This window comes from Calidris pugnax, unplaced genomic scaffold (assembly GCF_001431845.1).
Source record: "Calidris pugnax isolate Ruff unplaced genomic scaffold, ASM143184v1 scaffold133, whole genome shotgun sequence".
NCBI lineage: Eukaryota > Metazoa > Chordata > Aves > Charadriiformes > Scolopacidae > Calidris > Calidris pugnax.
In genome coordinates this window covers 4,102,478-4,114,095 of record NW_015090977.1, presented here as the reverse complement: position 1 = coordinate 4,114,095, position 11,618 = coordinate 4,102,478, and the positions used below count along the sequence as shown (strand labels likewise).

The following is an 11,618-nucleotide window of genomic DNA, read 5'->3' as shown; positions in this document are numbered from 1 at the left end:
TGGCAGGGTTTGGGGGGGTTACAAGGCAGTGAAGGTGCTGCCAGAGTAGGGTGGGTGCATGGGGTAAGGGGGGGGAAGGCAAATGTGGGGCCGTGAGGCAGTGGGGTGGCCACTGAGGGTTGTCAAGGGGCTGTGGGTTAATGGCTGTGGATTGGGGGTGTTGTCAACTTGGGGGGGGGGTATGGGGCAGGGAGAAGGGGTGACAGGGAGAGGCTGGAAGGGGCCTGCGAGCACCTGGGTTTTAGTTTTTCACAGGGTTTCCCTGCAGGGGAAGGTGGGACTCAGGTACAGCCTCTTCTCTCTCGTTTAGAAAGCGCTGTTCAGAAACTCTTTCCTTCTCTGAGTTACGCTCCCAAAGGTGCTCTCAGGTTCAGTAGGTTATTGTGCTGGGAATGCTGTGAGAACGGAGGAATCCTGGATCAGTGCCAGCCTTCAGTACAGCTCTTTGCTTAAATCCTTGTCTCTTTGCGTTTTAGCACGTCTAAGGTACTGGTTTGCTTGGCATGTGTGGCAGGGTACCTGGGGTGATGCCTCCTTGGTGGCAAGGGCCCAAGTTATTTTCTTAATGAGGAGCTCTGCCCCGCTTCTGCTCGAAATGTGGCAAAGTGAAAGCGATGAAAGTCCTTCCTTTGCCACAGGAGGCAAAAGGAGTTCAGAAAAGAAAAGTGCTCAACTGTTCTTCAGAACAATTTGTTCCTGTAAACGCGGCAAGGTGTTTCCTGGGGAGAAAGTGTTGATGAATCGTCAAATTGGGTTTTTTGGGGTTTGTTTTTTTTTTTTAGCAGTATTTCAGCGTGTGATTGCAGGTTAATAAATGTAAACTCTCGGCAGCGAGAACACGCACGTGGCCCGGTGTGAGCCTTTACAGAGCAGGGACTTGGCAAAACAGCTCAGGATCAATGCATTCAGTGTTGTGATGACCCTATGATAAATAATAAGCTGTTGCACTTGATAGCTTCACGTGTTTTCAAACACTGCAAGGATGGCCAGGCTTACTTAGATGCTGCAGAGGTAAGTACAATATTAAAGCCTAGATAGGAATGTTTTAGTTTTATGGTTCTTTGATTCAGATATCTTCAGGGTAATGTTTAATTTGCTGAGACGTAAAATGGCTTTGTTTACGTGTTTTGTTTGAGCTCACTTCCTCCTCTCTGACACAGAAGGTCTCTTCCGTGGGTAGTACAGGAGGCCTGGGACGTTGTTTCTGGAGAACTGTTTCGTGGTGGTGTAGGAACCTCTGGCGGTTTTCTCTTCGTTCTAACCTGATTATGGAATTGGTAAAGAACTTACTGGGTTTACAAAACGCTTTTTTAAATCTCGGTTTCATTAGGGGGGAGAATGACAGGTGCATTGTAAGTTGGTGTTTTTTGTGTATTTACGTTGTGGCGGCTTGTATTTCAAAACTTTGAAGATAAATTATGATTAAGGCAGATACATGATTACATGAACAAACAAACAAACAGAGTATTTACCTTTTGTGATCATTTCCACTCTGTTTTTCCAGAGCCGAGAAGTGGAACACAAACCTGTGAACTTTAAATGTTGTTTCTTACAAATTCCAGATTTTTCCATTTACCTCCACCACCTGTCAGAAACTGTTACCTCCTTAACACCTTTTGTGTTCACAGTGATGGGGAGGGGGATCTTGTATTCATTCTTTGTAAACGTAATTGCTTTGGGTAGAACAATTGGGTCTAATGAAACAACACGACTCACTTGGGCTGTTGGTGTGTTTTCCATCAGGGGCAGCTCCCTCTGCTTGTCTGAACCCCGTTACCTGGCTGCACTGTGCTTTTATGTCCCCTCAGCTGGCAGCAATTGAACTTTTAATTAAAAGCTGATTGCCTTGACATTGGTGTCCATGGGTTAAGGCTTAATTGCTTAAGTTTTTGCTGAATTGGATTTAATTTCAAAGCCATTATTTAAACACTGTGTTTAATTGTAGGGTAGAAAAGCAGGCTGACTTTCAGGGAGGCTTAGTCTTTCTCATTGGCAGGTACATGTGATTGGGCTCTTGGGAGTCAACTTAAAAGGAGAGCCTAATGCAATACTCTGCAAAGAGAGTGCAAAGCAATGATATATTGAATGTGATATATATGAATTATATTTTGGGGCTGCTGGTTAGTAGTTGAGTTTATGACCGAAATCTGTCTTCTTTTCTCCAGGCCTTCAGCATTTTCTGTATTGTGGTTGACTTCAGTGTGGGTTTGTGTTGGCTTTTTGTTTGGTCGGTTTAAAATTGTGTAATTTTCAGTTGTTGTTATGCAACTTTGTACGGTGATTTGTTGTTTATAACAACTTAGATTGTAAACTCTTCAGTCGGGCTAGGGCGCAATTTGAGCTGAATCTCCAGCGCTATATATAGAAGGGTTATTAAAACTTGTGCTTTAGACTTTGAACCAGGTTTTGCGTGGTGGAAGGGTGTAAGCAGCCTTTCACACAGTCCTAATCTGTGGTGTTCTGTCTCTGTGTGCCTGCCCCTGACTCACCTAGACCTGTGCTGGGGGCAGGCTACAGAGCTAGACAGGCTCTGTGTCAGACCCAGTACTGACCCTTTGGGTCCCCACGTCTAGCTGGGTAAAATGCTGTCCTCATCTAGTGTGTTTTGGTTTCACTTCAATGCATGTAGGAAAAATTGTGCTTAATTAGGTCTAGGCTACCTTCCCATCCCTTCTAGAAAGAGTGCATTTTCATATGTACATAGGATATCTCAGAGCATCTCTTCTCTACAGCCTTTGACCACTCCTGAGTGACACAGCCTGATCCAAAGATAGGAAATTAGAAAGTACATTGAACCAAGTACCTGGTGCTTAATAAAACACTTTGCTGGCAGAAAGATAATGTGAGATGCAGATAATTGTGTGCGCGTGTCCCTTTTTTGGACACAGCTGTGTGTGAAGTGCAGCTGCCCAGGGAAAGAGGACCTATTAGTAGGAAAAAAACCGAGGGAACTTCTCTGTAGTCTGAGCATGGCTTTAAATTATCTGAATATTGCTAGCAGTCTGGTGTGTGTTAAATACTCGAGTATTGATGTAACTTCTCGGGGAAGTGTTACTGTCCATGCTGTGGTAAGGTCTGCACTGCTGAGATGACACTGCTGTTTATCTACCTGTGCCTTGTGCTCTGCACTTAAACGTATTCACGTGGTGCAAATGTTTCTCCAGCCCTCCTCTGATCACCTGCTTCTGTTGTGAAACCCCAGTCTTCTGCTCCCCAAAGTAATTCCAGTCATTAGTCTTGATAGTACCTATCCGTGTCTCCCCATATCAAGCTTGTTTGCCTCTGCTTCCTGGGGACGGTCATTACCAGAAGCCAGAAATTAGTACTTTGAACTTGCACCAACTGGCATTCGGGAAGCACAGGACACTTTGCAGGGAGGAGTAAGTGTAATCTGTGTTTCACAGGTGGGGAGAATCCTATCACCGCTGAGCTGATGTCAGAAACAGCTCATCTGCATGCCAAGTCTTCTCACTGTCTGATGGTAGGTCCCTCCAAAGTCGATTATTCAGTCTTCAGAGAACATTGCAAGGTTCAAAAATTACGGTTTTCTTTCAGAAAATGAGTATGACTGTCAGATCAAGAATTCAGATTTTGTATTAGTTTCTTCCTCCTTTCTCAGCCAGTTTCCTCAGAACTGAGAGATGGCTTATTCTAACCTCTGAAAGCCCTTTGTGGATTTTAAAATTTATGTTCCCATAAGGGAGTTTCTTTAAAAAGAATTATTGCTTTCTGAGACACTGTTTATTCTTTTCAGTGTCTGTAAAATCAACGAATTCCTCACATTAATTGCTCTTGAGGTTTTCACTTTACTCCAAAATATTAATTAGGCTTCTTTCTCTAATGCCCTTTGGCTTCTCTGCCAAATAGTCTTGGAATAGGAATTTCCACATTGTATTTCAATGTAGACTAAAATATTAATTTAACATCAGGGTTTCTTTTTGCTTTCATTTATATCCAGAAGGTTGTAGGATATGCCTGTAAGAATATATTTAAGCAGCATATGCTTTCAATCTTTTAGTTTAGCCTCTAGATTGATGTTAAGTGAGATTTTAAATGGCCAAATTTTAAATACTCTCTTTTGGGAGTAGCTTGTTGCATAGTAACCTCTACTGCGGAACGATAGTTCCTCTGGGCATTATATATTCTATATATACACATGGATAACTCCAAATTGCATGGTCACAAGCGGCATCACTGAATCAATGCCACGTGCTCTGTGTGTGTGAGCTTATATAGGTTTGGCTGGTTCCCCAAATGAGTCAGAAACAGTAATATTGCATCCCCTGGAAGTCCAGGCTGGAACTGGTGTGACGCTGCTTTTTGTTGATGTCCAAATACCTTGCTCCGAGACCAATTCCTACTGGCACTGGTGAATGACTTCCACCTTTCAGTCCCCCAGCTCCTCGGGGTTGTTAAACTCCCTCAGATGAATCATTTCTCCGGTGCTGTGATTGAGGACACACTCCACCAGGTTGCATCACACGTCGATACGTTTTCTTCCCCGAAACGTGTTGGTGCTTCTTAGGACTTTGCCTGAGCCAGGGGAAACCTGCTGAGCAGTGGCGTTCCCGGGAAGGGAGGGTGAGTGAGCAGCAACTTAATACTCTGCTGAATTATGGTGGTAGAATAATCACAGCTGGGCTGGAACCGCAACGGGCGCTGCTGCTCTGCTGCAGTGAGGAATCCCTTCTCTAGAGCATCGCCTTTCCATTTGTTTTACACACATCTTAAAATGGAGCTTTTATTCATCTGGTGAAATAGATTTCTTTACAGATACTTGGATTTAATAATTTGGAGGACAAACAGGCCCACAGTTTCCTGAACGGGTTTTAAAAATGAGAAATTAATCATTAAAAGTAGGGAAATGTTTCTCTGTTTAGATTAAGCAAATAACCTACTGAATCCTTGAACCTCTTCCTATACGTGCCCTGTTTTCTGGGCCAGCAGCAGAGACGGATAAAATGTCAAGCTTGATAGATTGTTGGAGCTGTTTTTTTGGTAGTTAAACAATAATGAAACTGTTACATGCTGCAGGGAAACACTGCTCTCTGTGTGAGGACTTGGGCCTGGAGAAAGTTTCAATTGTTCCAAAGAAGGGCGATTTCTAAAATGCAGCTTCTGTGGCCGGTCGCACAGCTGTCTAAATTACTGTCTGTCTTGAGGCCATTACACAAGCATTACAAAATAGTTTGGAAACAGTTTATTTTTCCAGATTCCAAATAAAGTGTGGGTTTCAAAGTTCCTTTTGACTGTATAATCAAAAAAGTAGAAAATGAAACTGGTGTTTATACAGAGAGTGATTTATGCTCCCGGTGCTCAGAACCCAGGTTTCTTCCAGTCAGAGGCTGATACTTGGCATAAATCACACCTTGTGTTTCTCGGATTGAGAGGCTGATCAGTTGGTGCATGTGATTGTCTATTTCCTCGTCGGCTTAGTCAGATCTAGTCTGTCGTGGGGCATCTTTTTGTGCAAAGGGCTTTTGGGTAAGAGGAGTAAGACCTTGTCTCTTATGCAGAAGAGAAATGAGAGGCAGTTGATGCAGGTGTTTAATAAAAATTAAAAAAACCCCCTCAGCCTTCTTTTTGACAAGCTTCTTATTCTTTCTATTTCTGTTGTTATTTATACTTCTTGTTACTTGCTTCCCTGACCTGAAGACAGATCACAGACAGATTTTGTAATGGAAATAACTAAATCATGAATGTCATTCTGAGTGAAGTAAGAAATTCCTGAAAAGAATTGAAATATGCTGTTTAGCTGGCTGCTGGAGCTTCAGAAGGGAATTGCAATGCCTACAAAATGTACATAGAGAATGCAGTTGGAATTCAAAGCACCAGTAAATGACTACTTGTATATAGCAAAGTAACGTGCTTAAAAACAAACTACTTGAAGCATTTCTTTTTATCTGCCGACATCTGCCTTCAGAGACATCTTTAATCTGCAAATAGCTTTATCTGATAGTCATGAGTGGTGCTGATACCATCTCTGAACTCTTCCGTGGGTGAGAGCCCATGTAAAGATTTTCAAAATGTGTGCATTTTAGAGATAATAAATAGCGTGTTTAATACAGTTTTACCATTTTAGTTTGTTCACCTTTTGTGGCGTTAAATGCTGGTTGTATCACGTTTTCAAACAACGTGTTCAGGTGCATATAATGAAGCCTTTTCATAGAGGAGAATGCAGGACAAACCCAAGCCTATTTCATGAAAGGCTTTACTTTGTCTAAGTGAAGTAAGATGATCGTTCTTGGAATGAGTCCTGTCTCATCGTCAGTGTTTTCCCAGTCGTGCTCTGCTCAAAACCCGAGTAACTTGGTAAGATATTGTTATGGAGGCTGAAGCTTGGGGTTCTTCTTACTTCTGGATGTGACTTAAAAATGCAAGCTAAGGCTTTTATTGCTCTGCTTGGAATACTAGATGCAAGCTTGAAATTAAATCTGTAATATATGGTAGTATTTCTTAAAAATTCCCCTAATAAAAACAAATGTGAAGAAAATTATATAAACTATTGCTGTCTACTGTATAATTCAGTAAGCATTTTTAATACTTGATTATGGAGGAAACAGACTAAAAATATTTATCAAACTTCCTGGACTTTTAAATAAAAAGGAATTTTTACAACATTTACAACAGATTTGAAATCTAAAATCCTAGATGTTTCTTTAAACAGCAGTTTGTTAGAGTACTGCCTCCTGCAGACGTTATTCTTGTCTCAAGTACCAAGAATGTCTGTTGTCGTCTTTTTTTTTTTTTCTCCCTTGGACAAGGCTGCATTTGGCAGTGATACTTTTTTTTTTTTAAAAGTTAAAATGCCCTATTAAGTAAAACCAAACTTTTTGAGCAATATTTTATTTTGCATTTTACCATAATTTTTGCTGTCAACTGATAAAGAGTTAAAAGAAACAACCCCCCCAAAAAAAGACCAAAAAACTAGCTGGACTTGCATTGTCTTTTGTGCTTGTGTGAAACATAAAGTTGGCATCAAAATTGTGATGTCCTTCTTTTTTTTTTTAAATATATTGATGTGTTTTGTTCTGCTGTTCAATTGTGAGGATGCTCTGCAGAAGTGCAAGGAGGTTGATGGTATTTCTTTCCCAGAAGTGCCCCACTTCTGAGAGCTGTGATAGTTTCTCTGCAGGTATTTAACTCCGTTATGAATAGAGTATGGCTTTGAAGCAATGAAATATTAACTTGATTCCACTCCCCGATGAGGTATTATCTCTATTTTACTTACGGAAAACTGAAGCGCAGAGACAGTGGCCCAGATGCACACAGTGTCGGTGACAGAGCTAGAAACTGAAACCAAAAATCCTCTGCCCCAATTGTCCCGTAGTAATTTATCTCATTACTAATCTGACAGTAATTACACAACGGAATTTGTTGAGCTTCGGGTCTTTTTTTTAAAAAATGGGAATAAGTGGTATGTGATTTTGTGTGTGTAATCAAAACTGGGGCAGTTTCTTCTGAACTATTGAACTGAGAAAAGTAGAACTCAAAATGGAAGAAAGTTCATGTTGATGTTATCAGGTTATTGGTGGAAAAGTTTGTGTCGCGAGGAGCTTCTAAGCAGCAAAAGTCATGTCTGCTGGTGCTAAAATGCCAGATAAGTTATTTTTGGGGATCTGAGAACAGAAGTGAGGATGTTTTGAGGTTTTATTTAAAATATAAGTGTTCTTTGTTGTTCAAGGGCTGTGTGAAAGTACAAGACAGCACAGTATCTGTTCCCAGCTTCCATGATAGTTGGTATGTTTTTTTTTTCTTAATGCTCCAATGCCAGGATTTAGTCTAGTATGAAAATCTTGTCTGTCATTTTACAAAGCAAACAAACCCAGAATGGAAAAAAGTGCTCCTCCCAGTTACAGAGAAGCAAAATCAAAATGTGATGATGCCTGTGTTGAGAAACAAACCCCAACAAACCCAAGGCACGTTAAAAAAAAAAAAAACCCAACAAACCAACAAAATGCAATAGATTTATTGGTTTATAAAACCCAATGATTTCTGGAGCACTGACTCATGATGTCTGAATGCTGGGGCTTGCCAAATACCATGAACTGCAGTGTGACCCTGCTCTGCTTGTCGGCTTGGGCCATATATGGGAAATTTCCTCTTCATGACACAGGTAGGGAATCCAGAAGATGCAGGTCCTTAAAGGTTGTTCGAAGCTTTCATTACCTACCTCTGTCTTTTTTAAAAAGATACTTTATACAGGTAGGCTCCAGCAATGATTTCACGTTCAGCAATCCTGACTTTCTGCTTTGATCACCATAAATTGCAGTGGGTTTAGGTGAGCTGTGCCTTCAGCAGTGCCCTCCTCTGCCTCTGTTCACACAGGTGCTTAAACTGCTTCACACAGAATTTTAATGTTCCGCCATAAGATATGTACAGAGACGTGATAATAAAGGAAATTCACCTTTTTTTAGGGGTTCATGGCTTTATTTCCAAGAGACAAATGTTTATTTGTGTGGTTTGTACTGATAATGTAGGCAAGGTCCTTGCAGAATCTCCTGGGGATGTTACCCTTCAACTCAGTAACCAAAAATATGGACGAGATGGCTTTTGGGTTTATTCATATTTCAGTTTGGATAAAGCCCAGATTTCAGTCTGCATTGTTTTGGGGTTACTTGTCCTTAATCTTCTGCAGAGATTAAGGCTGGAAGAAGAAGAGAGACCTGACAATTGAACAAGGGCAGTGGTAAGGGAACCAATTTAGAACTCTTCAGCCCTGGAAACAAGTACTGTAGAGGAGGCTGGAAATGGACTTTTTCTGTGCCATGGATATTACAAGTAGCTGATGCTGGTCCTGCTGACAGACACGGGATGGTAAGGCTTGAACTTGCCCTCAGTTTTCAAGCTTTTGTCCAGGGCTGCATGTGAGCAATTTTTAATTTCAAACCCTTCAGTGCTAAATGGAGACTGGCACAAAAATGATAATTAATACTTATGGCAATGCTTTAAGAGTGCACCTTCAAAGTCTCTCTCAAACTTTCACCTGTACTAACTTTTTTCAAAGGAGGGTGGGGTATTTTTCCTTGTCCACAGGTGAGGTGACTAAGCTTTAAATAAACCAACTTTTCTATTCCAGTATCTTTTGCTATCTCAGTAACAAAACTAATATTCAGGTTTGTTGCTTTTTGGTGCTGTATTCAATATCCTGGACCTTTCTCTAACTGCTGACAAACTCAAGTATTTCTGGAGTCTGGGAGAACAGAGCTTTCCATGCGTGTGATGTATGTGCTGGTCTTTGTACGTGTCTGCCGAAGGAGATGATCCACAGTTGCATTTTATTCTATTTCAGCACCTAGTTTGGATTTGAATTTAGATTAATTTGGACTAGGCATAGCTATGAAATGAGTCTGCAGTGTTTGTACTTGTTGTGATGTGCCTCAATTATATACATTCAGATCTTTTTCAGTCTAGCCAAATAAAAACGATCTTTCTTTTTTTTTCAGGCTACAGTTAAATAGGTTAGAGGTTGCCTACCAGCCTGCACAGAGCTTTCTTCAGTGCAATTTTACTGCACGTGCACTTTTCCACAGATATGAATTCCATGGGGTTTAGGTTGATTTTCTACTAACAGCCCCTGAAATAACAGGGGAGGGGGAAAGTAGGCTTTGTGTGTGAGGCATTTTGAGGCTATCTTCTTGATTTCTTGGGGTGGGAAGAAGGAAAAAAAAAAAAAAGATTTAGAAGTTTACTGTTCAAAAATAAACCTGAAGCTTGGCATGAAAAGTAATTTATGGGATTTCCAACTGGTGGTGTCGCTTATCAGCAAACACTCTCGATTCTGGGTGTCTGAGAGACAGCGATAGCACGGAGTCTTTAGAGCATTAGTGCCAACTGCAATCCCAATTTCAGACAAACTTAATGTAATTCCAGCTACTGATGCCACACCACCTCCAACCCCAGCTCTGCTGTGGGATGAGTAACACTGCAAGACTTCAGACTGTACTTATAACTGTCTCTCTTTTGGGAATAGCTGCTTTAAGAGTATCATCTCTCTGAATCCTTGTGCACTAGGTGAGATGGGGAGTTCCTGTGCACATCACTGCAGCTTGGGGTGAGATGCCTCCTGTTTTCTGCATCCCTGCCCTGCCTCTGCGGGTTGGGTGTAAGGGTTTTCATGAGTTTGAGGAGCTGTGGCTGGGATAATGCCTCTCTTTCTCCTCCGTTCAACTGCCCCCATATGCTTGTGCTTCATTCCAAAGATGAACTGGTGATGAATATGTAATTTATCCAGTTGGAGGAAAACTTGCCATAATGGAACAAGATGAGCAGCTGTCATCATAGGCCTCTTGGGCCAAGGATTTCAACAGAAATGGCTTGATTTCTTTTTATCTGAAGTGGAAACTCTAGTGATATGATGAAAATACAAACTGGTATCCTTTCTCCTCCACTTTTTCTTCCAGCTGCCTCCATTCCCCCAGTTTAGGAGAAGAGTAGTGTTAAAGCTTCCCAGCAGTGGTTGCCTTCTTCCTTGGTAACAGCTGAGGTGATTCAAAGCTGTTTCCCTTATGTCCCTGGTTAAATTGTGGAACTGCTCCTACTTTCTTGTACTGTCTGAATGCTGAAGTCATTTTGTTCGTAGTCTTTTGCAGCACAACAGAAACTGAGTTTCAGCAACTTTCTGTTCTTTCCTTTTTTTCCTTTTTCTTTGCTTTCTGTGAAACTTGTAAAGAGAGTGAAATACATGTAGTGTAACGAGAGGAAGGCTCCCTGAAAAGCTTGTGTTGTGCCTTTGGAGCCCATGTCTTGCTGTTAGGGGGGCACAGATCCAGCTATCGCCACGTGGCTGTCATGGAAGAGTGGTCTAGGTGGGTTTTGAGATAAAGTCTGGAGAGTATGGAATGACGACCTCCCTTGAATAGAGCTGGTTAAGGAGGCTACACAGTTATTTACATTTTTTCAGGTTGTCATTTAGGAATTTATTGCAACATGTTGCAATTGCAATTTTATCAGCTCCCCACTGCTTGAAGAAAACAGAGGTGTTTCCTAACTCAATCCAAGGAAGACTTGTGATGATGTGAATGAAAAAAAAAAAAAAGAAATTGAGAGCACAAGCCAGCATTGCCTTTTTTCCCTCCTAATGAAAAGGACTGATTGAAATGGTACGTGATGCTGTAGGACCCTTGGACTGCTCGTTGCTGAGGTTCTGACAGAGGGTTTCCACTCTCCCTGCCACTTGTGTGTGTGGGACAAAGCAGAGACACACACACCCACACAGGATCCCAGGAGAGTGGGAATGGGAATAAAATGGAGTACCTTGGAATCTTACTTCTCCAGAGTTTTCTTTCTTCTCTTTCTGACGTGGTTCGTGCTATATATTGCAGCTGACTTAATTTTGTCTGGCTGATGAATGCCATAGTGTGAAAGAGGGCACTGGATTTTTCAGTTGTTTTTCAGCATAGCAGGAGAGTGGAAGGGAGAGTGCTCTGACCCCAGATAGACTTACTTGGGAAGGGGTATGGGACTAAGGAATTCAGATAGACTGGCTAAGAGGAGTCTTTTCCTCAAACTAGTCACATTATTTCATTAATCACTTTTTTTTTTGTTTGTTTTGTGTTAACTTGCTGGAAGAATGTCACTGACTTGCAAAGGAAATGGCTGTTGCTGAATTTCCATCT

At 41.4% G+C, this 11,618-nt stretch overlaps 1 protein-coding gene across 3 annotated transcripts in view; it reads left to right on the top strand.

Annotated features, from left to right (window-relative positions):
• Positions 1-887: 887 nt before the first annotated feature.
• RFFL (ring finger and FYVE-like domain containing E3 ubiquitin protein ligase) overlaps positions 888-11,618 on the top strand; it is a 31,275-nt gene continuing 20,544 nt past the window's right edge. For 2 of the 3 annotated variants that reach the window (XM_014953268.1, XM_014953263.1), the window contains exon 1: positions 1,164-1,277. The gene's annotated coding sequence lies outside the window, so the exon portion shown is untranslated. Of the gene's footprint in view, positions 1,012-1,163; positions 1,278-11,618 lie in introns of those variants that run through there. The other variant, XM_014953266.1, reaches the window with a different exon arrangement.